This window comes from Onychomys torridus, chromosome 2, assembly GCF_903995425.1.
Source record: "Onychomys torridus chromosome 2, mOncTor1.1, whole genome shotgun sequence".
Taxonomy (NCBI): Eukaryota; Metazoa; Chordata; class Mammalia; order Rodentia; family Cricetidae; genus Onychomys; species Onychomys torridus.
This window is the reverse complement of record NC_050444.1, coordinates 43767397-43772557: the sequence shown is the minus strand read 5'-3', so window position 1 is coordinate 43772557 and position 5161 is coordinate 43767397. Positions and strand designations below refer to the sequence as shown.

The window sequence follows — 5161 nt, the reverse complement described above, 5'->3', positions numbered from 1 at the left end:
CTATCCAAAATGGACAAACAGGACACAAAACAAAGAACTACCGATCCTTGCCAAGACAAGTGTGGTAGCAACTTTGGCAACAGGTGTCCTCTGAGGCAAGGACAATATGGAACCATGGCTAGGGTGGCTTTTCAATCCAGAAAAAGTACAGTGCCCCTTTCTTCAAAGGCAGCTGAACAGGCAATAGACTGATAGCTTCTGGTGTGCAGTGGTACAGTATCTGAAATAGTTATTCTTGAAGAAGTAACTAGGCTGACAGAGTCTAACCTCTCAATGATAGACTAGCATTTAATAAAGGAGATGAAGCCACCCACAAACCGAGAAGAATGTGAAGCTGAATTCCAAAATCACCAGCAATTTCCAGAATTTAAATCCTGAATCATGACAGGACCCTGGTAGAATTCAGGTTTATCTGGTACATGGAAGACTCACATAGAATGTGAGGTTGAACTGTAGGCCTTATGTACATCCTACTTCACAAATGAGTCTTGTCAGATATGCTAAGACTGTAGGCCAAAGATGATGCCCCAACCTGCAGAGAAACCTTCAGGCGGCAGCTGGCTGTTTCTGTCCTAACTCATTTTTTGGAAGTCACTTGTTTGCACTTCCTGTTTTACTAGGTAATATTATTTCCTTCTCAGGTCTCTGAGGGGGTTGAAGATTAAATAGTTGTAGTAGCAATTTTCCTTGTTAAGAAATTCAGAAAAGAAACTCACTAAGGAGGTGTAAAGTGTGTAAGTTTGAAAGACATTATAAGATAGTTTTCTGTTGGTAATACAAGATAGGATAGAAAGTAAATTAGGTACATTTACTCTCCAATAGACTCACCAAAATAGAATAGATAATGGAATATTTTCTCTGAATTTGTCAATACAAATGGACTAGACATCGGTGATGTATTTATTAGTTGTATATATTGTACAATAACTATGCCTCCATCTGATTACTTGTAAAGGGTCCATATAGTTAGTTTTTATCTATCTATCTATCTATCTATCTATCTATCTATCAATTAATTAATTTATTTTTTGAGACAGCTCTGCCTCCCCAAGTTCTGGGATTAAAGGCATGCACCACCAATGCCCGGATTTACTTTTTATTTTTGGTAGGTCATATGCATTTAGAATTTATCCATTTTATCTAGATTTTTCAAATTTGTTAGAATATAGTTTTCAAAGTATGCCCAGACAATTTTCTGGATTTCATTAGGTTCTGTTTTAACAACTTTCCATCTCTAGTTTTGTTAACTTGGGTCTTCTCTCTATTTCCTTTGGCTACTGTGGCTAGGGGTTGGCCAATATTGTTAATTTTGTTTCAAATAACCAACTTTTGATTAAAAAATATTTAATCAATGATACACACACACACATAGTTATTAGTATCTATTTCAGTTTTTCATTTATCTCTTACATGATCTTTATAATGCTTGGCATCTGCTGTGTTTGCATTTGACTCCTTACTTTTGTGGAGCTTAGGTAATTTATTTGACATTTCTCTGAATTTTTTTCTCTGCTTGTACTTGTAAGGTGTGTGAATGGATGTGTGGAGGCCCAAGGTTTGATGCTGGGTGTGGAAAACTAGCTGGGAGACTGACTCTCACATTTTATGACAGTGACAGGGTACTCTTGAGGAGAGAGGGATAAGAAATATTAGGTAGAAGGATAAGAGGGGAGAGAAACAGAAACACAGGATAGCCTCGGGAGGGCCTGGATCATTAACCACTGACCCCTTCTGTCTCTTCTAAAGGGCTGTTTTTAGAAATGCCAAGGGGTGGAGCAAAGACCTCTCCCTAGCTCAGCCAAGTGCAGACCTTTCCAATCACCTAATAAACATACACATGGTCAAGCAAGTCTCTAATGCAGCCCTGCTGGGTAAAGCAAGCTCAGATTTCTCTAGGAAACCTTTGTGGGCCTCCACAGCTGGGATCCTTCCTCAATCACTCTTTATTTACTGAGGCTGAGTCGCTCAGTTGAATCAAGATTTCACTGACATGGTTATCCTAGCTAGCCAGCTTGTCCCAGAGGATCTTTGTTGTTGCCTTCCAAGAGAGCAAGAATTACAGATTGCTTGTCATACCCATCTGACATTTTTGTAGTTTCCAAGGATCCAAACTCAAGCCCTCTCACTTGTGCAGCAAGTACTTTATCCACTGAGCAATTGCCCCAGACTATAGTTGTTTTTTTCTTTCTCTGTGTTGTTTGGGGGCCCACCACTCAGCTCTCAAATAAATACACAGAGACTCATTCTTACTTATGAATGCCTGAACTTAGCTTAGCTTGTTTTTAGCCAGCTTTTCTTGACTTAAATTATCCCATCTACCTTTTGCCTCCGGGCTTTTACTTTTTCTATTTCTGTATATCTTTTCTTTCATTCTTATTCCATGCCCACTGTGTGGCTGTATGACTGACTTATGGTATCCTCCTACTCTCCTTTTCTTTCTCCATCCACTTTTTCTTCTTCTGTTTATTCTCTCTGCCTAGAAGCCCACCTATTTCTCTCTCCTGTCGAGCTATTAGCTGTTCAGCTCTTTATTATACCAATCAGGTGTTGTAGGCAGGCAAAGTAACACAACTTCACAGAGTTAAACAAATGCAACATAAAAGAATATAACACATCTTTGTATCATTAAACCAATATTCCACAACACCAGTCTGAGTTTTTAGTGTGAATATTTATAACTATGAACTACACATTTAAGATGGCCTGGTCTGTGCCCCAGAGGTTCTGGTCCATTGTACTTTCATTATCATTTGATTGTATGGAATTTTAATTTCCTGCCTGATTCCTTCACTGACCTACTCTTCACTCCAAAATGTATTGTTTGCTATCCAAGTATTGATGTATTTTCTGAGATTGGTTATTGGCTTCTAGTTGAAACTGTTCTAGTCTGATGGGATGCTGAGAATTATTTCAATTTGATTCTTATTTTCTGGCCTATCATGTGGTCAGTTTTGGAGAAAGTTCTGTCTGCCACTAACAAGAATGTTCTTTTCCTATCATGTTGTGTAGGTATCTGTCAAGTCTATTTCATCCATGATGTAATTTAACTCTAAAGTTTACTTATTTATTTTTTAATTTGGGAAAATCTATCTAGGTATGAGAATGATGTATTAAAATCTCCCTTTATTTTGTGTCCTAAGATTTGGCACATAAACACACACACACACACACACACACACACACACACACACACACACATGTTGTATCCTCTGGATAGCTATTCTTTGATTAGTCCATAGCTGTCTACTTTCTGGCTGATCAGGTATGACAGTTGCTACCTCAGCTTGTGGCTTCCATTTTTTTCACTTAGAAGTTTGATTCCCAAAATTTGACTCCCAGTGTATGGATGTCTTTCTTAGCCATGTGGCATAGATTCTTAAGAAATCTCATGAAAAGTCTAGCAAGACTTAATGTGCAACAAACGACATTTGAGTCAGTTGAGCAGTAAAAATTCTCTGAGCACTTCTTCTATAACCTCCAGAGATGATTTCTGTGTATTCTTTCCCTTAACTGCTTTTGTAGACCCTGCCTCTGACTATCACATCTTTTATCACTACTGTGAGAACTTGGTACTACATTTCTTACACAAAGCTCAATATCTCTATACACACATTTCTCTTCAGTGATATGCTAATATTTCAATAACTATATAGCTATCTTCTCTTTTGTACAGCTTGTAAAACAGATACAGATTTTATAAGTATAGTCATTATCAACATTAAGATTTTGTTATCTTTTTGTGCATGTTGAGTCTTTTGGCTAAAAATGTTTTTGAGCCTCCCATTTAACATGATTGATATAGAGCATCAATTCAAATAGGTGAAGTATTTCCTATGGAGTTGATGCTGTGGGTCTTGTGTTTATGCTGTGATAAGTGTCCTGAGGTAATGTTGCTTTTGCAACAGATTTCCTTGCTTCTCTAAGATCTCATAGAAACAGGAGTATTGTGAAGGCCTTGAAGAAAGCCAGACTGGTCTCAGATTCATTGCAATCCTCCTGCCTAAGCTTCCCAAGTGCTGGAATTATAGGTGTGGGCCACTAAGCTCAGTTTAAATCCCTTACTACAAATAGATATATGAATATAATAAATTCCATATTGTTTGATATATTCAAAAGTGTCCATCCCAATGTTTAAATGCTCAGATGTGATTCAGTGTGTCTATGGATGGTGACAGACTACCATGTAGACGGAAGATCTACCCATCCACCAAGGCAGTGAGAGGACATGTTTTCTTAAACACTCATCACAGAAACCATAAACTTGTGTGATGTGTCTGCTCTCATGATCTCTTGATAATGAGCCTTAAGAGCTACAAGCAGTATAACAATTTCAAGTAATATCCTCTGTCCACATAGTTTCCCATAAACAAATAATTTGTATTTGATGGTTTACCACTGATTATAAAGAGTTCCATGAGGTCATGAAATTGCCCATGCACATCTTCTCACACACAGTGACTGGACATCTGACTTCTTGCATGTTGGATTCTTTTGTCAGGATTTTTTTAGCCTTCTTATAGTAGAGGCTTGTGACCTGGGACTCGGAGCTGCTTGCACTCATTCAGGTGCTTGATCTACAGATCCAGCTCCTTGGTGAACAACTTCTAGTCCATGATGACACTTGCCAGAACCAGCTACTGCTCTGTGCTGTTCCCTGGTGCAGCCCACAAACTCCACTGCTGCTCCCCAGTGTACTTCCTGCTGCCCCTGGTGGCTGCTAGGTGAGTGCCATTCTGGCTTGCTCAGCAGTGTGGGGCCACTGACCACTGTGCCTCCTCCTCTGTTCACTCTAGCTCAGCATTAGTATTTAAAGAATACTTAGGATATGTACAGTGAATAAATTTACATAGAATTTAATTTTTTGTTCAATTTGTCATTCTTTATTTGTATGACAAAACAGCATGTTCTGAAAAGTTCTGACCTCACAGAACTAATCTATTTTGGTAGCCATAATAAAAGTATTTGCAAAGTATGATGCTTGGAATACTTTGGCTATTATGAGGAGAGGATGCATAAGATATTTTTGCATTTAGTATTAGTGGTTTAGAAGAACCATTTTGAATCTTTATCAATACCATTAAAGGCTGCACCTGTTGAAGACACTTGAATTTAAAAGACCTTTGAGGGTTACATAATAAAGAATTTTCATATTTTGATGTAA

At 38.1% G+C, this 5161-nt stretch overlaps 1 pseudogene; it reads right to left on the bottom strand.

Annotated features, from left to right (window-relative positions):
• Positions 1-4139: 4139 nt before the first annotated feature.
• On the bottom strand, positions 4140-4613 carry LOC118577294 (annotated as a pseudogene).
• Between the last annotated feature and the right edge of the window lie 548 nt (positions 4614-5161).